This window comes from Octodon degus, unplaced genomic scaffold (assembly GCF_000260255.1).
Source record: "Octodon degus isolate 3935 unplaced genomic scaffold, OctDeg1.0 scaffold00035, whole genome shotgun sequence".
In the NCBI taxonomy this organism is placed as follows: domain Eukaryota; kingdom Metazoa; phylum Chordata; class Mammalia; order Rodentia; family Octodontidae; genus Octodon; species Octodon degus.
This window is the reverse complement of record NW_004524611.1, coordinates 10827048-10854252: the sequence shown is the minus strand read 5'-3', so window position 1 is coordinate 10854252 and position 27205 is coordinate 10827048. Positions and strand designations below refer to the sequence as shown.

Below are 27205 nucleotides of genomic sequence, written 5' to 3'. Positions count from 1 at the left end.
GAGCAGAGGCTTCACTTGTTTCTTCATAGCCTGGTTTTCAGGAGGACAATGAACCAAACTAGGATGATGACTATAGGAAAGATAATCACAACTCTAATAAAAATAGTAACTAAGGCTGACAGTGCTTCCCCATGTGCCAGGCATGAACTACGTGGCATGAATTATCATTCTTTACTTTTTAACCACCCCATAAAGTTGTGAAAGGCATAAAAGATTGATGGGCAGAAATAACAGATTCATAGTTCAGGGCTTGAGCTACTAGTAGTCACCTGGCATTGAGTTCTCGGTTAGCAAGCTCCAATCATAGGCATAGAAAATATATATTGAACAATGACTCTCTGACAGCATCTACCACATTTGATTCTTAAAACAATTATAGTATAGCTACACTAGGACAGGGACTCAGAAGTAACTTGCCTGTGCTCACATCCTTGGGAATGAGTTGAGCCCTGGTCACTGAATGGACCACTAAAGCCCAGATTGTCACCATCTACTCCCTGGATGCACAAGGCTCCTTACCTGCTGCCTAGTTTACATGACACTTAAACCATTTGTGTATTGACCACTTTAACCATAATCTACCATCCCCCGGGCTAGAACTGGTGGTGAATGATGTTGAAGTCAATGAGTACTCCCTAATGTATAGTGTATCCTTAGGGGAGGGGGGACTATCTCTGCAGTGGGCTGCAGTAGTTGACCCATGGCATCAAGAACAAAGAGCAGGGTTACCAGAATGAAAGGCATCAGCCCAGAGGAAGGACAGGAATCATGTGAGCAAACTAAAGGGAATGACCCAGAAGAACACCAGGTGCCTAAGTCACTGAAGATAGGTCATGAGTCAGCAGATTGGAGTGAAGCCCCGCCTGTCCCTCCAATGTCTCATCACAACCATTGTTGTGTGTAGGTATTGTGTATAGGAGTCCCCTCAAAGCCTCAGGCAGTCATGGAATGGGGATTTCTAGAGCTTGAGATTAATTCATGATCAAGGCTTGGATTATGGGTTTTAGTACTGCTGGGATTATGGGTGTGAGTACTACACCCAGCCTGGGACACATGACCTGAATACAACTTAAGGGAGACAGACTTTCTCTCTGTAGCCATTGTTTCTGCTATTCTTCCCTTTTGCTCTTTCTGGTTTGCTGTCTTCTGCTGCTGCCGTGAACTGCTGCCCTCTGCCATGTGCCAGTATGCCTTGGAGCCAGCCAAGTACGGACCAAAACCTCCAGTCACTGTGAGCTAAATACACCTTTCCTTCCTTCATTTTGGGTGGTGGGTATTTGTCCCAGCAACGAGAGAAGAGTAACTGATATATCCGTGAAACACCTGAGTTTGCTTGGCTCTGCACAATGAGCAACTTAACAACTGGCAAGCAACTCCACTGTGATATTATGAAAATTCTCTTCTGAGTATTCCAGCTCCCAGGGTTATAGATAACAAATTTGCATTTCACATGAAAGATTACACCTTTGGATAGCCAAGATTTATCTCAGTATTTTTGCTCCAACACTATCATCATTGATATTTATAAGTCCCCCAAGAGCTTCACATGCCCAAATAGAAGGTGATTAGAAGGTGATTCTGGAAGGTGATTGGGATATGGAGGATTAGAACTAACATGCTGTTAGGAGATTGAGTCCAGTTGAAAAAAGAGTGTGGCCTAGCAGGTTTTACTCCCTTCCTCAGCCCCTCTCTTCAGTCTCTCTACTTCTTGTTTACCATGCAATGAGCAGCTTTCATCTGCCATGCCCTTGTGGCTTGGAGCCAGGTGACTATGTAACTTCTGCAAACTGTGAGCAAAAACAAAGGCTTTTTCCTATAACTTACAGGGGTCTGTTATTATGTGTCAGCAATGAGAAAAGCGATCAAGATATGATTGTTGTACTTCATCTGGTATGGTATTGTTCCCAAGGCCATATTGGAATGTTCCCTTTCATTGGTTCCAAGACCCTTTCCTGGACACCAGCCACTTTGAGGTGAATCCAAAGCTATGCAACAAAAGGTTCCTTGCAGCATCTCATGCCTTCCTCTTTCACCTGAAGCATGTATAGATAGATGCCTTTGTTAAACTCCCAGGGCCCGTGACTAGTTCACTTTCTAACTTATTCACCAGTTGGGAAGGGACTTCATCCCAGTTCTACTGAAAGACAGACTGAAAGTCTGGTGATGTTTTAGTGTTTCTAAGAAAGAGAAGTCCTTTTGGGTAATTTTTCTAATGATAAAAGTGACAGGACTCTCAAACAATGGGACAAAAGGGTGTTGATGTGGTAGTTGCTGCAAAGGTAATGGCTAAATTGACAAGGACAGTATGTCAACAACAGCTCCACTTCACAGTCTGCGACATCTCTAGGTGGTGCATTTGAAGCATGTGTTCCTTTGAAGAACAAAATATTTTTTTTTTAAACTCAGTGTATTTATTACCTCATAAAGCAGCATGTGACCTGGGCACTCCACTTCCATTCACAGGCCTAGTTCCAAATGGTTTTTGAAACAGCTCTGTAGTATCCCTAGGAAGTTGTTTCTCCCCTGAAACAGTACTTTTCTTTGGAAAATAAGCCCGTGCAGCTCTTGCCATTGAGTTTTCAGTATAACGTACTTCTAGAAGCCTAGGACATGCGGACTTGAAACTACTGGGGAAAGTTTAAAAAAAGATCCTATAAGAAAACTCAAGCTATCTTAAGAAATATTCCTTTAAACATCAGCAAATCTCAACACTCCAGAGACACACGGTTTGGCCTCCTAAGGAATCTGGCTTGGTAACTAAGCACTTCAGACCTCACAAAGTTAACAGTTAAGTTACATGTTAGCACTAACATCTCAACCTGTTAAAATAAACCAAGGTAAAAACTAGAGAAAGCACTGCTAGCTCTGCTTTACTACCTCAAATATCACAGTATTATGTAAAAACAGAAAGCAATTTTATCTTCCACTGAAGCAGTTATCATGCCATATAGACTCAACAAAAAAAATCCTCGAAAATACATATTAGCAGATGGAATGAAGGTTAAAGCACTGAGCATGCATTAGTGCTTCTTCAGGCCAAGATCAGTCGACTTCCATGTGCGATGTGTTGTCATCTCCTTCAAGGGGTGGCATCTCCTCATTCACAGCAGCAGTGGTGTCATCAGGCAGTGGGGTTATCCTCACCAATACCTAGACCCAGCTTGATCATCCTGTAAATCCTGTTCATATGTGTCTGCTGGTCTTCCAGGCTGAAGCCAGAGGACAGCAGTGCAGTTTCATACAGCAAGATCACCAGATCTTTCAGACTTGTTCTTATTGGCCTCGGCCTTTTGCCTCAAGGTGTCGATAATGGAGTGGTCAGGGTTTATCTCCAGGTGCTTCTTTGCCTCCATGTAACCCATCGTGGAGTTGTCTCTTAGGACATGAGCTTTCATGATTCCTTTCATGTTTGCCATCCAGCTGTCTGTGCTTGTGATGGTACAGCATAGAGATATTGCCAATCAGTCTGACACAACCACCTTTTCGACCTTTTTCTCCAAGATATCTTTCATGATCTTGCACAGGTTTTCAAACCTTGTCTTCTTCTCTTCCTGTTTTTTTTTTTTTTTTTCTCCTCTTCATCTTCTGGAAGTTCCAAGTCTTCTTTGGTAACTGACACTAAAGTTTTCCCCTCAAATTCCTTCAGCTGCTGGACACAGTACTCATTGATGGGCTTGATCATGTAGATCACGTCTAAGCCATGCTTCTGGAACCATTCCACAAAGGCTGAGTTGGCTATCGGGTCCTTGGTTTCACCTGTGATGTAACAGAGGTGCTTCCGGTTCTCCTTCATCCTGGTGCAATGGTCCTTGAGGGAAACAGTCTCATCCCCAGAAGCAGATGTGTAGTAGCGTAGCAGTTCTGAAAGCTTCTTCTGATTCTGAGTCTTGATGTATCCCAAGCCTTATGAAGAACAGAGTATTTGAAAAAGAAATTTTGACAAGGACTTTAGCTGTGTGATCACACAGCTTGTGGGAGCAGAATGTAGAGCTGCTTTTAAAGTAAGGACACAGCAACTACAGCTATCACAGATAGTTACTGGGGAAGTTGAAACTTCCATGAAAACACTATTTTTATAGAGTGGACACATGTGCAATAAACTGATGATCAATTTTCAAATCGTTTGCCTTTTTTAAAATGCACTCACCACTCAAATCCTCCTTAACCTAATTTAATCATGTGTTGGCGTTTCAAAAGGCACTTCAGGATCCAGCTTCCCTCAAGCTCTTTACTTGGAATTAGAATTCTAATTTCACAAGACACTTGTCTCTCTGCCTCCCCCTTCCCTCCCAGTGGACTTTCTTCCAGCTGCCAGTCTGAGTGGTCCTTTTAAAAGTGACACGTCACACAATTCTTGCTCAAAATCATCCCAGATTTTCCTTCAATAGGTCAGAGCCAAATCACAAGTCAACTGTGAGTTTCCGAGGCCGTCCAACTAGCTGCTCTCCTCTCAGACCTCAAGTCCTTCCTTGCCTTTTCCCTGTCCATGGGCCACCTTGCAGTTCTGGAAGCAAACTCAGCATGTATTCTGTTAGCACTGGCCTGTCCCTCTGGCAAGGATGCTCCCCGTCCTGGCCCTGGTGCTGTGTATTCCTTCACATCTTTCAGCTCTGGACACCAGCGTCCCCTCAGCAGTGAGATTTCTATTCTCCTCTCACTCACCTCATACATGCCTCAGACTCTACTCCACCACATACACACTTCCTTACGTCCTGTATCCTGCTTTCTTTCTGTCCTATCACATGCATACTTTTTATTCTGTGAGTTTTCTGCATGGGGGAGAGGGCTTTGTCTTCTCTTATTTGATGTTGAATTCTTAGGACAACACAAGTAGCTAGAAAGCTTCAAGTATTGACTTGTCTGGGATGATTGATCCAGAGTCTAGGAATTGGCTGACTGACTCAGGGCATAGCATCAAGCAGCCACTAGCTAGCTGTGCAGACCTCAAAGCCCAGTCTCATCCCTGCTGATCGCATCAGCCACCTTGCATTTTAACCGTGTCTCTCCTCGTCACCTCCTCCTTAGACAATGAGCTCCTTGCTAGCAGGAGTAGTGTCTTTGATATTCAACATTTGGTAAATGATTATCATATATCAAACATAAAGCCAGGTGTTCAGAAAATCAAATGTATTATTGATCCCAGGACACAGAACTCTTTTGAGGAAGCTGAGCCACTCACATAAACTTATGCATTGAACAACTTGCGTAATGATGCAGAACAACCCTGTGATGATGATCAATTAATTGTTAATTCCAATTAATTATAGCTTCTAATATTGCTCAGATCTTTTTGCTGTACCGCTGAAGACTGGTGAGTCTAATGAGGTCAACTTCTTGGATGACTGCTTTTACATATCTATGAAAACCTTGAGAATATGCATTGTAGGTGACCAGGAAGAGTAACTGACCAACATCCTTGAATGCTGGTCCTTGAAATCCAGTGCCCAGACCATGCTCCCAGCCTGGAAGGTGAATTCAATTGTTGAAAAACACACATTTCTCCAGTGACCAGCAGTTTCTTGAGAACTCCCTGTTGTCCTGTCAACAGGGCATTGGAAGACACTGTCATGCCACCTGCCTTTCCACTCTCCTTGACTTTGGGCAACCTTGCATTAGAGTCTGCTTGTCCTCTCAGCCTTTCCTCAATTCATTCCCCCTGAAGCCCTGGGTTTTACCTAATAAAACCTTTGCCAACCTAGTCTCATCATGGAACCTGCCTGCTAGAGGACCTGGATCAGTGTACCTTCTTTCTCAACTCCCCAACTCTAGATTCAATTCCCTGTCACCCACAAGGGGCAACTGTCACAATAAATGAATCAGATGGTGTTTCTCTCTCTTCCAAGTTCTTTACTAGATACCATCAGTCACAGACAAAACTTAACATGAAAAAAGAAACTTAACATGTTTATGTATATATGAGACTTTACTGCTCGCTCTAGTTTTTCCAGGGTTTCCAGCCCCTTCTGCAGCCTTGACCATAGGTAGATTTACATTTTACTCTTTATCAGCTGTAGTTCACAAAAGGGAGCTGCTCCCCTACTTTGTTTTAGTTTAGCACATCTCCTCAGTGCCTGGAAAGCCACCTTTGACTGAGGCTACACACACATGCATGCATGTACATGCATGTGTATAAGCATGTGTACCCTCTTTTCTGCAATCAAGTCTTGGCCTCAATGAGGTTTGCTCCAGGGAGCCTTCTGCACAGTCCTTTGTCTGACTCAGACTCTTGTACCCGGCAAAGCCTCCTGTGCAGAACTCTTCACAGCACAACAATTGAAGCTCCTCTCTCTTACATAGGCATCACCCATGAAGGGGACCTTAATGGACTCAGTGCTTCTTTCCTCAGGGACCCTTTACCCACCCAATCACTGGATGACCACCCTGAGCCATGCACAGTCTTTTCATTCACCTTCACCCCACTCCCTCACCTCTGCCCAGTAAGCTAGATTAGATTCCATAGCATTTGGGCCAGTCCAGCTTCTCCACCAGGAAGGAAAAGTCAGGCTGTGTTTTAGAAGCTGGGACTGCAGAATCAGCCCCCCAGCATTTTGCAAACAGATCCAGTTTACAGAACAGAGGAATAAGGAAAAGGAATGTCTAATACGTTGTTTTCCCTTGCTGGGGTAGGACATCCCAACATCTTTCAAAGAAGTTTCTTTGTTCTGTTCAGCTGGCTTGGAAGCAATAAACTGTACATTTTCTCTCAGCATCAAATGTGTAGCATGTTTAAGGGAGAATGAATGAATGAGTGAATGAATGAATGAGCACAAAGATTGTGACTGAGGACAGTGATATGAGATCCACCACCAATAGACTAGGAAACTGAGGCTGAAAGACATTTGAAGACAGCTCTATGTGACAAGATGTTAACACTGACACTAAAAAGCAGCTGGGTGGGGTGTAACCCTACCATTCTGGAAGCCTAGTGCAAAAAGATCATAAACTGGAACAGCCCAGTCTGGCAACGGAGCAATGAAGCAAGACCTTGTCTCAAAATACAAAATAAAAGAAGGCTGGGGGTGTAGCTCAGCACAGAGGCCTAGAATTCAATCTCCCATACCAGAAGGAAAGGACACCAGGGTAAGAGTACACCACAAAGGGAACAACAGCCATCCACACACATGAGAGACAGACTCTGCAGCTCAACCTGATCAGAAAATAGCAAGCACCGGCCCCGCCTGGATGCCCTTGAAGCAATCGTGCTGCCTGGAGCCGGGCCTCCCTGGCTGACCTATGCTGAGGTCTTCACAAAGGGGTCTGTTCTGCATCTCTAGGATGCTTCTCAGTTGTCCAGGTGCCCAGAGCTTAGAATTCAATGGCATGGCTGTTCTGGGCCAGATGCCTTAGCGGCATAGAGTGTAGAGTGTCCCCTCCTAGGCCTTTGGTATGCCCCATTGACCCATTTCCTCCCACAGAGGGGCACAATACAAGAGACACTGCTTGCAGAGGGACTTCTTGCAAAGTGCCCTTACCAAGCTGGCTCCTAAAGGTGTTCAGTGAAGAATACTTACCTTGCTTTAGCCTCAGTTTCCTCCCAGCAGGATGAATTAAATAGGACCCAATATTTTCCAAGGTGTTTTTCATTTCTAACTGAGTGTGATTTTAAGCAGTGATAGCACAGCTGAGGGGCATAGCTTTGGGGCATTCTTGGTGTCACCCAATCAAGCCCGTGCCAAAATCACAACCTGCCAATGGAACAAACATCCCACGGGGACAAAAGGAGAAACATCAGGCATGGTGACAGTGATGGCAATGTTCTTTTGTGGAGTTAATGGTCGTTAGCTGGTCTCTCAGGGTCCCCTGAGTACTTCCCGCTGCTAATTAGGAACAATGCAGCAAGAGGCGTCTGGGTCCTCAGGGCTCCTTCTACATAATTTCTCCTGACTCCTACTTCTTTGTGGTCGATGCTCCATCCCATTAGTGGAAGCTGCTCTCCTTATCTCTGATTGATGGAAATAAAGTAGGACAAAGGCAGCCAGAGGAGCCAGCAAGCCTGGGTCCCCAGGCAATGCCTCCAGTACCTTTCCTGATATATGAAATCTCCTAGCAGAGTCTAGACACTGGCTTGGAGCCCTGAACTCCCAGCCGCCTCATTCTTCTGGTATTTAAGGTGAGCCTTTCTATGTATTTCCGTGCATAACGGCACCAAACTCATCCAAGAACAATTAATGCAGAATAAAAAGTGTCCTCATGTACACAAGGTGAGAGCAAAAGATATGGAGAATGTTTAAAGGTTTGGTTTTTTTTTTTGTTTTGTTTTGTTTTACTATAAGAGATACATTGACATTAACCACCCTCAAAATATTCCTAGCTTGAAACACATTACAGTGTCTTTGTTCAACTTGCTTACCAAGTCAAAATGACCACAAAAACTGAATGTTTTGGGTCAGTTTAGGATGCCAAGGCAGCCACAACAGCACAACTAAAGACCCTTATAAAAGAAGACTTTCGGAACTGCTTCAGAAAGTGGCCAGAGCAATGGCATAAATGCGCTCCAAGCAGAGGTCGTATTTTGAGGAAGTTAAGACAACTTTTACTATAATACAATTTTTTTTAAAAAAATTTAGGTCCAGCCAGATAGCTCAGTGAACTAAAGCGCATGCTTCAGCAGGCTCAGGGACCAGGGTTTGATCCTCAGCATGCTAAGCCAGCCCCGCTCCTGGGGTGGACCCACCCCTGGGGCACACTGAGCCGGAGGCTGAGCCTGGGAATGGTGGTGCATGCCTGTAATAACAGCCCTTGGGAGGCTGAAAAACAGGAGGATCACTATGAGTCCAATCTTTGTAGTGAGACCCTGTAGACTCTGTACTAAAAATACTTAAAAAAAAAAAAAAATTAAACACCCACTGTATTTAAACCACCCATTGTGGTTTTCAGTGATGCCACACATAATTGCAAAGTACACTGACAGCACCTGTGTCTACTTGAGGTCACAGAAGTGGATGTTTCTTTCTTTCTTTTCTTTTCTTTCTTTCTTTTTTTTTTTTTTTTTTCTGTTTTTTAATGTATTTGTACAGGGTCTCACCTTGTAGCTTGGACTCATAGCGATCCTCCTGTTTTCAGACTCCCCAACACTAGGATTAAAGGTGTGCACCACCACACCAGAACTCGGTGGCCGGCTTAGCTGGCATGGCTTGTGGTGCTGAGGATTGAGCCCTGGTCCACGCACTTACCTAAGCAGGTGCTTAGTCCACTGAGCTTCCTTGCTGGCCCAAGAAGTGGACATTTCTAATCATGGCTATACAACCTATCATAGAACTTGACAAAGCCCATTCTGTGTCTGACTCAGTTTCTTCAGTTCAGACTCTAGCTTCCTCCTTTTGTCCTGCAGCCCTTGTAAGCTATGGTTCCAGCAGGCCTGACACCTGAACCCAAGCAGGCAGTAACTGTATGTTGTTTTAGCTCCATGTTCCTCTCTAAACATATCACTCACTTTCTTCTGTAACCTCATCCCAGGGGCCTTGTTGAAAGATGGGTCACTATAGGCCCCACCAATGTGGTCTCTATATCCCTTTGAGTTCAGGCCTATAGGCAATACGTGCAGGCAGGAAGAGAAATTCCAATTCTTCCCTCACCTCCCTGCTTACTGGGCTGAAGTACAGCCAGCTGTGTTCCTCCAGGGGATGGCTCCTCCCATAACATCACAGCTCCCAGAGCAGAGGGAAGCGACAGCCCCTGAGCCTTCAGGGCCAGGCCCTTGGCTGCCTCTGTGACTCCCTTCCCTGGCCTACATCTGTGTAAATAGCCCTGCCTCTGCCTTTGCCCCAGCCTCTCCTTTGGAGAGGCCATCTGTTTCCTGCCGGGACCCTGGCTGAGACAGATGTTTACATAAATACTGTGAGACTAAAGGATTTAAATCAATCCCAGAATTATTTCCCTAGTGAATAAAATATTTTATAGAGGGTCTCATTTGTAAACTTACAAAAAATTTTATAAATGAATAGCTAAGAAATCCTTTTCCCCCAGGAGGCTTTCAGGAAACCTAAAATCCCCTGGAATTCAACTCACTCGGATTTTGGGGTTGGAATCACCACTCAATATTATTTAATAGCTGCAAATCCTCCCGGAACGTTAAGTGGGAATGTCACCACTAGATGTCCAGAGCCCACTGGAATTTGGCTGTGTCTCTCTCACTTTACCCCCCAGTCCCTTCTCCCTGTCTACAGCACTAGAACCACAGTGCCCAGAGTCCTGCCACTGCCCTACTGGCACCCTGGCTGCCAGATCCTTTCGTTTCTCCATAGGAGCCCAATCTAGACCTCCTCATGGTCCAGAGGAGTTTCTCTGTTACAATTCCAGAGAAAAGTTATTGGAATTCTCACAAGTAAATTCCAATCACTTTCAGTGAAAATAAAGAGATGAAGACATATCTGTAGTTGTGGGGAGCCAAGGGGGTCCTAAGTCCAGTTGGAACAAAGACTACCTGAAACAAAGGTCCAACCGGGATTTTATTAATTCATGAAGAGGGGAGTGACTCAGGGTTGGGTGATGGTGAGGATGGCATGAAGTACATGAGTACTGTGAGCTGGGCTAGGAAGGAGGCACAATGTCACCTCTGCAATATGCAGAGAGGGGAATGCAGAAAGAGGACAGGTAACAGGTAGCCTCTCTGTATAAAGGGATCTGCCTAAGACAGCCTGAGGAAGTAGCCTGTCTTTAGGGTTAGCTGCTTCCACTCCGAAGTCTGACCTTTACTGCCCAGGACCTCACTATCTCTTTCTCAGAGCTCAGTCCCTGCCAGCACCTCAGAAGCTTTCTGCCCAACTTGTGCAGAGCTGTAGGGAGATACAGGTGGAGCATCACAGACCTGAGACTGCTGCAGAGGCTACACATCAGGGCCTCAGTTGGACCCATTTGCTTGCATTGCTTAAAACCAATCACAGGGTTAGAAGACATTCTTAGCCAGCTCTGTAAGTGAAATGGGAGATCTCCCAGCAGAATCTAGACACTGGCAAGTGGGGCAAAGCTAAACCGTGAAGAGGGCAAATTGTCTGCTTCAGAGGGAGCCATCCTATGGTCCTCCACACCTCTGCACACATCCACACCCATTTCTCTGGTTACTGAAGTCCTAGTTATTCTGCAAGTCCCATCTAAATCCTAGTTCCTCAGTACTGCCTGATATTCTCATCCTCCTCACCTTCAACCCATCTCCTCTTCTTTTTCTGCATTTCCAAAGTATTTTCATTTTAGTTTTTAAATTGGCATGTAGTAAAAGTGAGTGTGTGGAGGGTATACAAATATTTGAATTTTAACATGTTTATAGATTCTTATAAACACTACCACAAACAAGATACAAACAGGTGACAGTCCATCAAACACAAAAACTGCCTTATGCTATCTCTTTAAATCATATATATATATATCCTCCCAGAACACTAAGTGTGAATGTCACCACTGTATGTCCAGAGACCATTAAATATGGCTGTCTCAACTCACCTCCTAGTTTCTTCTCCCTGTCTACAGCCCTAGTACCACTAGTACCACAGGGCGCAGGGTCTTGCCACTGCCCTGCTGGCACACTGGCTGCAAGATCCTTTTGCCTTTCTATAGTAGCCCAATCCAGACCTCCTCATGATCTGGAGGAGTTCATCTATTACAATTCCAGAGAAAAGTTATTCGAATTCTCCAAGTAAATTCCAATCTAAAACCCACAGCGAAAATAAAGAGACAAAGACATATCTGTAGTTCTGGTGAGCCAAGAGGGTCCTAAACCCACTCAGAACAAAGACTACTTGGAGCAAAAAGACCCAACCTGGGCCTTTCTTCAAGATAGATAGATAGATAGATAGATAGATAGATAGATAGATGATAGACAGAGACACAGAGCAAGAGAGAAGGAAAGAGAGAGACAGAGAGACGAAGAGGCAGAGAGGAGTAGAGAGAGACTCCTATCGTTAGGAAGGCTGAAAAGTCCCGAGATCTGCAAGATGAGTCACCAAGCTGGTGACCCAGAAGGATCAATGATACAGGCCAAGTCTGAGGGTCTCAGAACCAGAGTTATGAGGATTAAGTACTGATCCCAAGGCCTTCAGGCTTGAGACTCAGGAAGACTGGAAGATTCAGTTCAAGCACAGAACTGAGAAAACCCTAATGTCTCACCTCAAACAGATGGGCAGGCAGGCCCCCGTCTTTGCTACCTGTGAGGGTCAGCCTTTTTATTCTTCTCAAGTCTCCTTTTCTTAGATTAATGTGGGGAGAAACTTGACACAGGCCATCTCTCTTTTCATTTGAGTTTTACTTGATTTCTTTCATCAGCTTTGTAACTTTCAGCATGTCATATACACATGGTTTAAGTGTATATTTAAACTTATACTTTCCATTTTTTAATTTTAAAAACAAAAAATTAAAATGATACAAAAGGGGCTGGCCAAATAACCCAGTGGATTAAAGCACCTGCAAGCAGGCACAGGGGAAAGGGGTTTGATACCCGGGCCTGCCCTGCTGGCCCCGTCCCCAGAGCATGTGGAGAGGGCAATTGAGACTGGGCGTGGTGGCGCCTACCTGTAATCCCAGCTCTTGGGAGGCTGTAAACAGGCAGATCACTAGGAGTCCGATCTAGTAGTGAGAGCCTGAACACCCTGTAGACCCTTCCCTAAAATACAAAAATAAAAATAAATAAAATATCAAACAAGATGATGGGAAATCAGCAATGGTTATTATATCACATATTGTTGTCTTCAAATTAGTTGTTCAGATCACTTTTCATTTGTGGAGCTATTTTAGATTATATTTTTGATGTCCAAATATATAAAAATAAGACTGAGTACTGATTTTACCAATCTCATTTATTAGTTCTGGAAGATGGTTGTAGATGTGTTGAAATTTTCTATGCAGAAAACCATGTCATCTGCAAGTAGAGACAATTGTATTAATTTCCAGTCTGTATTGCTTTCATTTCTTTTCCTTGGATACTGAATTAGAAAGAAGTTCTAATATGATGTTGAATAAGATTGATGAGAGTAGGCTACAGAGATAGCTCCGCAGTGTAGTTCCTGCCTGGCAAGCACAAGTCCCCAAGTTTGAACCTTGATACAAAAAAAAAAAAAAAAAAAAAAAAAGATTGGTGAGAGTACAGGAGTCCACACCCTTGCCTTGCTTCTAATCTTAGAGAGAACGCATTGAGTATTTCACCATCAAATTTGTTGCAAGCTTTAATTTTTGTATATATGCTTTATCAGATGAGAAAGGGTTTTTCTGTCCTCAGTTTATGAGAAATGCTTTTATGACTAGTTCTTGAATCTTTTTCACTTGATTTTATTGTTTTTACTTGATATCGAGTGACTTTTCTTCTATAGATCAGTAATAGGGTGGATTACGCTGATGGATTTTGAATGTTGAGCTAGCTTTATGTTCCTAAGAAAAACTTCACTAGATTATACTGCAAACTTCTCTTTTAATATATTACTGGATCTGATTTGATAATCGTCATGTCTGTATTCATGAATGATAATATTTTATAGCTTTCTCTTTTTTGTGGTAGTGGGGATAGAACTCAGAACCTTATACTTGCAAGGCAGGAGCTTATGCCACCGAGCTATCTCCCCAGCCCTGTAGCTTTCCTTTATACATACTATCTTTATTTGCTTTTATACCAAGTTAATTTTGGCCTCATAAAAAGAGTTGGCAAGAAAATCATTCTCTCGTCTCTATTTTCTGGTACAGATTGTGTCAAATTTCTAGTTTTTCTTCTTTAAATAAAATCTGGTGCTGGAGATTTCTTTTTCAGGAGACTTTACACTCTGAGTTCAATGTCTTTAATAGTGCAAAGTTCTGGTTAAATCTTGCATCTTGGGAGTTTGTGATATTTTGAGGAATGAGTCCATTTCCTCTAAAGTGTGGTGTTTACAGGCTTAGAATTGCTCACAGTTCGCCCTTATTTTCCTAATAATAGGAAAATTCTCTCTAATTCTTGATATTAACTTATGTTTCTCTCTTCTTTGTCAGTCTGTCTGAATTCACAGTAACTGGTGTTTCCTGTCTTTTTGATGTGTCTCATTTTTGGCATGGTGACACCATCACCCGGTCATACTGAACGCACATCTGAGATGACCCAGGCACAGTCTGGGGACGCTTTTGTAGGTTGAAACAAAACAAAATACAAAACACCCACTCAACAATGTGTGAGTTCTGTCCTACGTCCTGAAAAGGACCTTGGGAAGGAGGTGTTCTCTGTATTCACAGAGTGAATAGCACATTCGTTGATACCATGAAGCCTCTTCAGCCTGCAGCCACCGTGCAGCTTCTTGATGAGCTAGGTGGGATCACATGGACTTGCTCTTTTTAATTATGGGACAGACTTAAGACCTAGAGCCAAAGCAGGCTAGATAACCTCTTTCACTTTTCTCCCTCTAAGTCCACATGACTGAACTTTTGGCCATCTATATTCTGTCATTCTAACACCTGAAGAGAGTCAACTTAAGAAAATAGTAGCAAAACATTGAGGAAAATAGAGTATTTGCTCTTGTGCCAATGAGGAGATCGGACTATTTATCCTGAGTCTTGGTGGGGCAGGAAGAGAATGAACTTAGAGAAAGAGAAAGAGAGAGAGAGAGAGAGAGAGAGAGAGAGAGAGAGAGAGAGAGACCCAGAGACCTTCCCAGCATCCAGTGATTCCTAAACCAAAGTTCCTTTTCTTCCTCAGACTTAACAAAAAGAGGGGAGAAATACAAAGCCTGGAGAATAAGAGAAGGAAAATCCACACCTGTAGCTCATGCTGGTGAATGGCTTTTGTTTCTGATCCACGCATGCGAGGACTCTGCAGAGGGGGAGGGGTTGGGCGTGGTTGGAAGGAGTGATGAACTCCTCCTTGGAGCCAGCAGTGGGCGCTGCTGCTCCCAGCCAGGTAGATGAGGCAGCAGGGGAGGTACCACTAAAATCCAGCTCAGGGAAACTCAGTATCCACAAAAGATTGTTCCAGGATTCCCCGCAAACCCAAAACTCCAAAGATGCTCAATACTCTTATATAAAATGACACAGCGTTTGTACGTAACCTACATACTTCCTCCTCATCTTAGATCATCTCTAGGTTACTTAAAATAGTTCATACTACAATGAGAGTGGTATGCAATTATGTTGCATTGTTAATGGAATGATAACAAGAGAGGAAAGCTGTCCATGTTCATTGCATGTGAGATATATATATATATATATATATATATATATTCTAACTGCAGTTTGTTAAATCCAGGAATGTGGCACCCAAAGACCTTGAGAGTTAAGTAGATTTCATTCCAGTGCTTTGTGGGGGTGGGCGGAGGTGGTAGCAGAGAAAAATTAGAGGACCAAGATGCCTCCAACCATTATGTTAGAGTTGCCCAAGGCTGAGGAGCAGCTGGAGTCTCTGTGGCACCCCCCAAGGGCGGCTGTGCTCTGTGCTACTCCACAGAATAAGGGTAGAAGAATCCCTGGTAACAGACTCCTCCACGTAATTAAAAATTGAGCCTCTTCAGCTAAAGAACAATCAGCTGCAAATACTTTGGGGGCTCCCAGTGGTTTAGACCATCTGTTAAGCAGACTTTCTGGTCACTGAGCCTATAAATACTAATTTCTAGATATTGTCAAAAATCTTCAGAAATCACCAGCACAGCCTAGATCAAGGCCCCGTCCTGGGTCTTGGACTCTGAACCCACCCTTATCCTTCTCACCACTGTGTGCCAAACCTTAAACTGACTCACCCAATCCAACCCCAAACAGCTTGGTGGGCCCCCAGAAATCCTAGCAGATGTCTTGGTGGATTGCAGCTTAGCTCAGTTGTTTTAAGTGCCTGCTCTGGAAAACCCAGTCAGGCGCAGGGACCCCAGATTGATCCCCAGCTCCACCTGCCTTACCAGACCCCCCATTAAGGCAGCCTGAGCCAGCAAAAAAAAAAAAAAAAAAAAAAAAAAAAAAAATCCTTTCCCCCCTCCCAAAAAAAAAAAAAAAAAAAAAAAAAAAAAAAAAAAAAAATCCTTCTCATTACAGATGTCCTAAAATTATCCACAAAATCCAAAAGCATGATCCTAAATCACTTCCCATCTTAAACTTCAGCATTTCTGAAGGGAAGAAATTAAGCTAAAAATGAAGAGTCTTAGAAAGCATCCCAACAGTGCCCTTTTCAAAGACTTAATCAAGATTTATTAAGTTTTAATTACATGTGAAGCATATCGCCAGATACCCTGATGAATACAAAACAAGAAACAGACTTGGTCAACCTTGAGAGCATTTGCTGTGGTATAAAGACAATTAAACTTGGGGCCAGAGCCGAAATCCAGATTATTAACTTATTTGCCATATGATTCAGGCTCTGGATTTGTGGACAAGTTATTTAAAAATCTAAGATTCAAAGAAAAATCTACATGACCGCAGCAGCAATTCCTCACACTGGTTTGTGAAGAATATAAAATAAAATTACTTGCGTCAGAGCTATTTGTGCAATCTTGGTACGTGGCCAGTGTTTAGTGAGTGTCAGTCAAATGGTTAAATGATGAAGACTTGCACTGATGAGCTTTCTTTCTAATAGGAAAACCATGAAAAATTAAAGAAACCCCCAAGAAAAGAACCTTAATTTAGGCACAGGCAGGAATACTAACTACATCTCTGCAATTTGAGCGGACTAAAGTAAAATAGCATCTATTGTAGAGTATATTCATCCCAGAAACACTTTTGGGAACTTAGGGGAGAAGGGAAGCATTGACTGGGCCTCAAAAGTGGGCCTGGTTACTTAGGTCAGTGGAGAGAACACAAAAAGAGAGAGTGGGGGAGAGCAGCAAGAAGAATAATTATAAATAAAAAAGCAGTGAAGAACCCCAAGAAGGAAGTGCACAGCACCCGCGCAAGCCCTTAGGTGCCATTTTCAGTGGAGCCAAATGAAATTTAAACACTGGAAATTTAAGCCCTACAAGGCTACTAGCTGTACCCCCTTAACGAAGCTCTGGCCCTCATCATCCCAGAAATAATCCACATTCATGACGGCCTAAGCGAGTCTTTCTCTCTGATCCTCTCCAGTCCAACATGTTTCAAATTGGGCATCATAGCCATCTCCATTCTTCTATCTCCACCTCTTATCTTCTCCAAAGGGTATATTTTGTTCTCCTCTTCAAAATAAGTGTGGTCAGTAGCAGAAAAGATGGAACATTTTCAAGAACATAGTCCCAGTATGCTGTATCAGGTAGCACCCTAGAGACTTCTGGGTGTTGACCTCGGGAGGGTGGTAAACATGTCCTTCATTTAGAGACAGTAAAACATACTTCACTTAAAGAGATGAGGCAACTTGGAAGTTCACAAAAGCGGAAATGATAAAGTCAGAATTTGAATTTACACTCCTGTCTGGAACGTGTTAAACACTGAGGCAGAGTAAGTGGTCTGAGAAGCAGTTAAGTTACATTGCTAAATCCCTCTCAGGTCTATGTCCATAAAAGTTGGAGTAGTGACTTGCAAGATATGAAGGGAAAATAAATAAATGAAAATGATGTGCAAATGGAAATGCAGAGAGGTGTGGAGGAAAAGAATTTGATACACAAGAGGTTTGGTGAAAGGGTTGCGTGATATCATTACTTAACATTATTATAGTTCATTACTGATGCTTCACAGTCCTACATTTTATATTTATTTGTAGCTTTTTTTAAAACACAGTCTCTTTTTGATATGAAAGTCATGCTGACAAAACAAGATTGATTAAAGTTTCTAATTATCTGTCATCACAGCATGACCAGTAGCAAATGAAATGCATTTTCTTGTTTCTTCCAGCAAAAAAAATAGAGAGCTCACTTATGCAAAATACAAAGCTCCTCTGATTTACCCCAGGCTCAGTTAAAAAAGAAAAGAAAAGAAAAACCTGCCTAGCAGGGCAATAAAGTGAGTGGGTGACGTCACACAGCCCCAAGCAAAGCTGGTTTCCTATTGAAAACACAGCCAGCCAGGGACAGAAGAAAGGACTCCAGAATGAGTCTCCAGTGCAGACATCTCATAGAATAACTATTTTCCTGCCTTTGATTTTGGTTCCAGACATAAGTGACCATTTGTATGGCAACCAGCAGACACTCTTACTTGAAATTCTATGGGAACAGACTACGTACAGCTACACTAGTAGCCAGACGAAGTCCTTCGATTAACAGTGACTTAGCCCGAAGAAAATGTATTGCTTATTCAAGCCACAGGTCCATTCAGGTGTTCTCTGTGGGTCAGCAACCCTCGTGAGGCAACTCCGGGGTCCAAGTGTGTCTGGGGTTGCCCCTGCCTTTCAGGCCTCAGAGGTTTCTCAGTCCATTGAGTGGATGAGGTGACAGGATGGAGAAAGTCCAAGCACCTTTTAGCCTCTCTAGTCTTTTTTTTGTTTTTTATGGTTCTCTGGTCTCTGCCTTATCATCACTGTACATATTAGATACATGGAAAGAGTCAGCCAATGTTGTCAGCACGGCTGATCATCAGCCACCTTGATGCATGTAGGCCGTGGGTGGGTACTTGGTGATTCTGCCACCAGTATTTCTTTAGCCAACCACCAATGTCCATGTGCACCTTCCCCCACATGTACCGTACACTTACCCTCATCAGAAGGGCCACTCGGGGTCTCTCTCAGTACCACACCCAAGATAAAGTTCAGGAACTCAGAACAAAACCTATTGATATTCTGCTTTATTGATACATATCGTAATATGGTAGGTTATGCAATTTTTAAAGAATTTATCTTCCTACCATACATCTAATATGTAGTGATGATAAAGCAGAGACCAGAGAACCACAAAAAAAGAAAACACCAGCAATAAGAAAAATACCTTCCTTCTCTTTGTAGAAGGGAAGGCCAGCACACGCCAGTAGCATCCTGTTTCACTTCCCCCAGCAGAATTGCAGTCTTGAGAGGCCCTCGGTCTGCCTTCTAACTTATTATCATAGACACCATTCTACCTTGGAAGGCTGAGGGTCAGCGAGACAGCTCAGTGGACTAAGAGCCTGCTTTGGCAAGCACGGGAACCAGTGTTTGATCCCTGGTCCTGCATGCCATGCCAGCCCTGCCTCCGGGGCTCACCGAGCCGGTGACTGAGCCCAGGCGTGGTGGCGCACGCCTGTAATCCCAGCGCTGGGCAGGCTGAAAACAGGAGGATCACTATGAGTCCAAGCTGTGTAGTGATGATCCTGTAATAAATACATAAAAATGAAAAAAAAAAAAACGATTAAACTGACAGGTTATAATCATCTACACTTATGGGGGAGACGCGGTGCCATGCCATGTCTACACAGCATGGAGATTGAATCAACCTTGTTAACACACCCATCACTTCAGACACAACACTTTTATTCCTCCCATTTAATTGAAACTTTAAAGTGTCCTTTAACCATCATCTCTCCATCCCCCAAGACTTATCTGAGGTAACCACCGTTCAGTGCTACATTTCTAAAAGTTGGGTGGTTTTAAATTTCACTTACAAGTGAGAACCAATGGTGTTTGTCTTGCTGTGCTTGGCTTAACTCATAATGTCTTCTTGGTTCAGCTGCATCAGATGACACTGCTTTGGTCATTTTTATGTCAATTTGTTGTTTGTTTGTTTTGTCTATTATGTAACCCGAGCCCTCACCTTTGCAGTCTTTCATCTCAGGATCTTCCATGCTCGCTGACCAACTATTAAATCATGTCACATAAATTCACCCAGCTTTTTCTGATGGCAGGGTCCTAGAGCTGAAGAGGGAGGACTCCACAGAGGAAAATCTCTACTTTTGAAGCAGAGTTCTTCAATGTCCCAAACTGATATTAAAACAAAATCATTCTAGAGATGTTCCATGGATTTGGAAGGCCAACCTGAAAGATTTCTGCAGAGTGGTTTTATTAACTTCTTAGAAATAAGAAGGTTAAGAAACTGTTTTCTAAGGGCCAGCCAAATAGCTCAGTGGATTAAAGCACCTGCTTAGGCAGACACAGGGGCCGGGAGTTCAAGGCCTGATGTTCCAGCCCTGCCCGCCCCCCTAGGGTATGCTGAGATGGCAACTGAGATTGGGTATGGTGGCACACGGCTGTAATCCCAGCACTTGGGACGCTGTAAACAGGAGGATCATTGCAAACCCGAGCTACACAGTGAGACCGTACACCTTGTACACCCTGTCCTAAAATACAAAGAAAAGAAAGAAATTGTTTTCTTCTAATCTGTGGTTTGATAATTTTATATGCACTCAAGAATTGATTGTAAGCAAAGATAGTCAATTTACTAGTAAATTTCCCAGGCTAAACATGTTTATATCTTCTGTTCAAAGGAGTCTCCTAGAGCCAGTGTTTGCATGCAAACTGAATTCCTCTTTATAAACCATGTTTAGGGCTTATGAGAGTTTCTTTTGACTTTCTTTACTGTGAAATTCTTTGTTACTACCCATTTCCAAATGCTTAATTTATTTTCAAAGGTATCCATTACCAAGTATGATGATCAAAACTGCAGAGCATTGTGAACAGTGCAACAGTAAACGTGGAAGGGTGAGGGTCTCAGACACGATGATCTCCTATCCTTGGGAACAAAATCCAGCAGTGGGAATCGCTGGATTGTACAGTCATCTTTTTGAGGAAACTCCATATTGGTTACCATAACACTTACACTTGTGCTCCCACCAACAGTCTTTTTAAGAGTTTCTCTTTCTTCACAGCCTTGCCAGTATTTGTTATTTTTTTCTCTTTTTGAAAATAGCCATTCTAAACCTGTATGTAGCAATACCTCATTGTGGTAGAATGTGCATTTCCCTGATGATTAGTGAAGCAGAACATTATTCTCATGTGCTTTTTGTCTAAGCATATGCTTCGATGATTGCCTATCCAGGTCACTTGCCCTTTTTTCTGCCCATTTTTAAATCTAGTATTTTTGTTATTTGGTCTAAAAACATTTAATGGGGTATATATTTCATCAGGGACATAAATTTAATCTATACATGACAAGCCACAGGTGGATTTTTTGGAAAAATAAGCACTCCTAGGTGGAAATTTGGGGATAAATAAATTTATTATTTATTCTATTTTGAAAGGGATTTGAAAAATGATGTAACATATGTACCTCATTTGAGGAAGATAGCCTCGTGTATAAATTCTAAGTTCTGTGCCACTATCCCATACAATCTCACCTTCATCTTTTCCTGCTTCTGTCTCCCATCCACCCCAACCCATCCATTTTTTCTTTCCCTTTTATTTTTTAAAGAGAATAAAAATATAAAATAGAAATAATATAGAATTTCACTAAACAAGACAATAGGAATTCAATAATGCTTGCTATACTGCACATTGTTGTCTTTAAATTAATTGTTTAGATTACCAGATGTAAGCATGAGAAATTGGTCAAAAACATTACAAAGAAGAAAAAATTTAAGCATTATCTGCTCCTTTCAATAGACAAACAGCATCATATTGCCCCCCTAGTATAAGACACCTGAAAGAGCAAATAAAATCTTAAAGGTACAATAGATCCTGAGAAAGGGACAGAAACCTCAGTGTCTTTTTATTTAGTCATTACTACTCTTCACCTAGGGTTTATGACTAGCACAGGGTCTTCATAATTTTCCATCCTTATGTATTAGATAAAATATATTCATCAATGCTGGAACCCTGAACAAATGACACACTATATCCATCCCTGTGTAACTCCCTCTGTATGCACTGTGCATTTGTAAGACTTACCCAGTTGGATACATAGAAGCTCTAGTTCATCCATTTTTCACTTTCCTGAGGTGATCCACTATACTAATATGTTGCAATTGATTTATCTGTTCTCCCACTGTTGGAGATTCAGTTTGTTTCTAATTTGTCACAATTACTACCACATCTGCCATGAATCTGCTATGGCATTTGTTCTCACAGTGCTAGTGATGGGACCTGTGGTCTGGGCCTTCTAGGCAAGCTCTCTGCCCCTGAGTTACGCCCCAGCCCCTGCAATGAGCATGTTTGGACACACTTCTTTACGCTGGCTGTGTAGCTTAAGAGCTTCATGTGTAGTCAGGGCCAAAAACTAATATCAAGTATGGCAGTCCTCAAAATGTGTTCCCTGGACCAACAGTGTTCAGAGAGGCCATAAACCTTTCAGAAATAAACATTGCAAGGCTCAATCCAGATGGATTCAATCAGAATTTGGAGTGAAGGAGCTGATCTATATTTTTAAAAGTGTTCTACATTTTTCAGTTTGGTACTGAGAATTGAACCTAGCACCTTTGCACTGAGCTATATACTCATCCTATTTATTTATTTATTCATTTATTTTTAGATATAGGCCCTCACTATGTCATTAAGTTGCCCAGGGAAGGACTTGAAATTGAGATCCTCCCTCTTCAGCCTCCAAAGCTTTCCAGTTTTTGACACAATTATGATGGTCTCCAGTGTTCTAGCTAGTGTAGTGGCACATGTTTTCCCTGTCTTATGACCCAAATCAAAATTTCCAAAACGTTTGTGCAACAGGCACAGCAAAGACCAAATGCAGAAATTCCCACCAACTGCTTCAAAGCACTATAAATATCTTCATGAAAAAGAATAAGGTGTAGGAAAGTGCTTTGAAGACCATAAAACATAACACAAATTAGTAATAATGAATGTGGTAAATTTGCTTTACAATAGGGCTGTGTTTACTTCATAAGTCACAATTCATGTATCTAAAGACAACAGCCAGAGAACATAGAAACACAGAGGCATAAAGTCATAAAGTGATAAAAATATTTCAAAGGCATCAAAGCATTAAATATATTTCTGAATGGGTTTCTGTATCATTATCCATATGGCATGGAATCGTTTTCTTTTGTCTTGCAATGTGTGCTCACGCTTACATTTTGGCGTCTGGACTACTTAAAATTCCAAGCTCTTGAAGCAAACAAACTGAGAGTCATGTGCTAGGCTTTGTTGGTAAAGCATATCAACTCTCTGGAACATGACAGGGTAATGAGGAGCATAGAGTGCGAACTGTTCCTCCATCAGGCCCTGGGAGAAGGAAACCAACCATGGTAATAGCAAAAGGTCAACAAGCCAGGCATAGTCCATGGCCAAGGAGCTTTGTGATTTCTTGCATAGTTCAGGAAAAAAACTTGACGCTGTAAGTCTTCCATAGAATCAAAGGGTCCCAGTAGGTGAATAAATAAGCATGGCCTCTAATCTTATAACAAAAGATACATAGACACATCCCCAAAATCACCAGTGGTTCTTCTCTGGAGTATGGTCTGGCCAAAGGGCAGGGAAGAAACTATCTCCATTTTTGCTGCTGAACTAGGGTGGCTAGAAAGATGGGATGCCACTGGAAGCCCAAGTCCAGGGAAGTGGAGGGAGAGAGATTAAGCTCAGGAATTCCATTAGCAAAAGAGGACTAGCAGGACTCAGGGCCAAACAGAACCAGGAAGGCCACCCTAGTGCATCATTGTAAGGATCAAGTGTTCCCGGAGGACCCTCCATAGATGAAGAGATGCAACAGTGTGAGTCCCCTTGCGTTCAATGAGGTAAGCTTCCAAACATGTTCAGAAGAAGGAACATGCAGGACATCATTGAGGGCAGAGGCGAAGAAGCGAGGGAGGTGGACAGGGAAAAGAGGAGAGTCAACCCAAGGGAGAAGACAAAATCAGTCAGATATTTGGTCTGCCAGCTTCTGCTCCCTTTTCCTAAGGGATTTTTAATAGAGAGATCCAGGCCCTCTTCTGAGAGAGGATAAGCTAAGAGACAAAGGGGCTCTGTGATCCAGGTGGGCACCACAAGGAGGTACACAGTACCTTAAGTCTCATCCAAAGGGTGCATCAGGCAGAGCCAGAAGAACACCTGAGACCACTGTGGTGAATCATCTCACAAGACTGGGGGCGGAGGAGGATGAAGCCAAACTAAAATGAGAGACCGAAACAGGAACAAGTTAAAAGCATCCAGGGATCAAAGAGTGAGCAGTCCAAAGGCCAAGCTGAAAATGTTGGGGATAAGCTCAGGCCACCAAAGCCAGTGTCCTCAAAGTGAGAGCTGAGATCACTCAATGGAGCCAGGCAGGAAGGACGACATCGAAGAGTCACAGGCAATCAAAACGGAAGGAAGGAATGGGTTTTGTGATAAAAATCCTGAGCTTAGTGAAAGGAAGAGAATAAAGAGTTCTTATAAGTCTTTCTGCCCTCTAGACAGGCTCTGGCTCTCAAGTAATCCAGACAGATATTGGACCTAGAAAACTGGATACTGCTGAGAAATTTGACTCGACTGAAATGCCAGACTTTCTTTCACTGAGTCCTGAATAAACAAAGGTCTAACTCACAAAGCAGGCTCTCCTTTATTTGCAAGTCTAATTTATGCAAAACCACCCGTGGCCAGAGGTAGGATTTTATTACCCAACCTTCAAGCACTTTCTACTTTGAGGACTCCAGGATCTGTGGGCTGCTCTGTGTTTGTTGAACTTAATTGAACCCACATCGGAAACCAAACTCACATTGAGAACTTTCCGAGCGCCAGGTCATGTGCTGGCCCCCAAGGAGAACAAAGGTGGGTTAAACCTAGTTCCTTTGCCTGAAAGAGCCAGCCACTGATAAGTGCTCCAATAAATCACTCCTGACTCACACGGTTGATTTTGTAAACATTTAAGTCAAGATGAAGGTCCTCTCCTTTCCTCCTCCACCCACACCTAAAAATGCCTATAAAATTTTCATCAAAATGTCATAGGGACATTTAAAAGCAGGGTAATCGCAAAAGGAATATTTATTACTACCATGGAGCTTTAGCATAATCCTATTTATTTAAGAAGAAAACTGACCATTAAGTTGGGTACATTGTAGACCAGATTTAATGAACTACTAAACAAATGCTTACATGACTGCATTTTCATCCCAGAATATCCAACTCTAGGCCAGCTACTTTATGTCATTGTTCTCTCCTCTCCTCCATTTCTCAAATTTAGATTGTCACTGTGGATGCAGAAATGTGAACACATTCTATTCCTTGATTTAAATGAATAGATTCAGTTTTGTCAGTTGACAACATTTTCTGTAGTATATCTCTCTAGGATTATAGTTAAATTAATCAACTGTAGGTTTTTCCTTGATTAATTCAAATGAGTCTGAAAACTGGTGCCAATGTATTTCACAAACACACTGCCTGGGTTTCTTAGAAATAAGACAAGAAACTGATAGACCCAGAGCCACTGTGCATGTCCAGAACCAGAAAGTGAGGAGTGATTCCACGACTTAAAGAAGTACATTTGAAACCATGTAGGAATGAAGAATACAGCTGGGCCATACTTCTGTACTTTCAAACCTTAAATTGACCGCTCTCTTGATCCTCCTGATTCTGAACACCAGTGTGTCTTGTGAGGTGTGGCTGAAAAATATGATTTGTGTTTGAATTTTTTAATGTGTTACAATAAAAGACACATAGTCACAAATCCTCCTGAAAATACTCCTCCTCGCTTCTCTGACACTGATCCCATCATTCTTGCCATTTTCCGAAGCAGTTCTAGAAGTCTTCTTTCATCAGTATCTTTATATGCAGGGTCAGTCGGGGCTGCTTCAATAGTTGGAGTCAGTTCAGAATATTTACCTTTCATGATCATTTTCACTCCAGGGAAGAGCTGGAAGTCACCCAGCCCCAGATCCTGTTGACAAGGAGAATGAGAACTCACCACCATGGCTTTCTGATCACGCCTTTTCACTGAGTGGCCTTGTGAGCAGCAAGTGCATTTACCACACCTTACAAAACAAGGCTTCTAGAACTGCTTCAGAAAGTGACAAGAACAATGCGATAAGTGTGTTGAAAGTGAGGGAGAGTGTTCTTAGGAGGATTAATGGTGCTGTGTTTGTTACTGTAATAATTATTTTTTAATTTGAAATATTGACCATATTTTTCCATCACGCTTGTCTGTGGACAGAACCTGCCTTGAACAAGTATGACTGGGCTGCAGGCAGCATGAGCTGAGGCAAGGATGGGCACGGATTTGTTTCCTGAGGCTGCTGTAACAAGTCACCACAGGCTCATCACTGAAAAGAGCAGAAATTTGTTCTGGAGAAATCCACAGGGAGTATCACTGAATCCAAACCAGGTTCAGGGACTCTAAGAGAGGACCACAGCTCGCCTTTTCCAGCTTCGGAAACTGCCTGCACTCATTGGCCCACCTCTGCATTACACTAGTCTGCCTCCATCCTCACCACATCTTTTCCTCTGAATGTGCTGAATCTCCCTCTGCCTCTTCCTTGTGAGGACATTTAGGTAGCCTTGGGGGCCTAGGGAGGGATTAAGGATGTAGATCAGTGGTAGGGCTCTTATCTAGTATGTGAGTCTCTGCATTCAACCCCTAGTACCTCAGGATAAATAAAAAGCAAAAGAGTTTGAGATGCTCCAGCATCATGCTACCATCTCAAGACCTTTAACGTAACAGCATTTGCAAAGAACCAATTTCTGAGCAAAGTAAGGGTTATGGTTGCCAGTGGTGACAGTCTGACATCTGTGGGGACCCATTATTTTCCCTAACTCACCAGACTTCCCCCATGAGATTAGGCTAAGGTTGAAATTTCACCAAAAATTAGACCTGGTTTCTTTCCTTTTTTTCACCCTGCTGCTCCTTGAAACAGATTTTCATTCTGTTACTTTTTTGACTTTAAGACAATTTTTAGGCAACCTCCTACTGTAAGACAGTCTTAGGAGGATAATAAATTTGCATGTTTTTGCTTTTGTTTTAAGAATACAAAGGGCCAGTGAGATAGCTCAGCAGACCAAGCACCTGCTTAGGTAAGCTCAGGGACTGGGGTTCAATTCCAATACCACATGCCACGTTGGCCCTGCCCCTGGTCATACTGAGCAGGCCACCAAGTCCAGGTGTGATGATGCACGCCTGTAATCCCAGCACTGGGGAGGCTGAAAACAAAAGGATCACTATGAGTCTGAGCTGCATAGTGAAACCCTGTACCAAATACATTAAAAAGAAATAGAGATAGAAAAAGAAAAACAAACAGTATTAGAAATTATACAAGACTTCACTAAATGAAGAAATGAATTTCAACAATGGTTTCTGTATTACACGACGCTATCTTCAAATTAGTTCTTCAGATTACCAGATATAAACATGTAAGATTCATTTGAAGAAAAACAAAACAAAGCAAAACAATGACAAAGAAGTTATAAGAAATTCAAAGTTGGACTGGAAATCCCATTTAAACCAGCTATTCCTCTACTGGGAATTTTCCCGGAGGATCTGAAAACATCATATCATAGGGATATATGTGTGCCTATGTTTATAGCAGCACAATTTGTGATAGCCAAATCTTGGAAACAACCAAGATG

The 27205-nt window shown here is 42.6% G+C and overlaps 2 pseudogenes; both read right to left on the bottom strand.

Annotated features, from left to right (window-relative positions):
• Positions 1 to 3042: 3042 nt before the first annotated feature.
• LOC111816577 lies at positions 3043 to 3557 on the bottom strand (annotated as a pseudogene).
• Positions 3558 to 3571: 14 nt separating this feature from the next.
• LOC111816576 lies at positions 3572 to 19578 on the bottom strand (annotated as a pseudogene).
• Positions 19579 to 27205: the final 7627 nt, after the last annotated feature.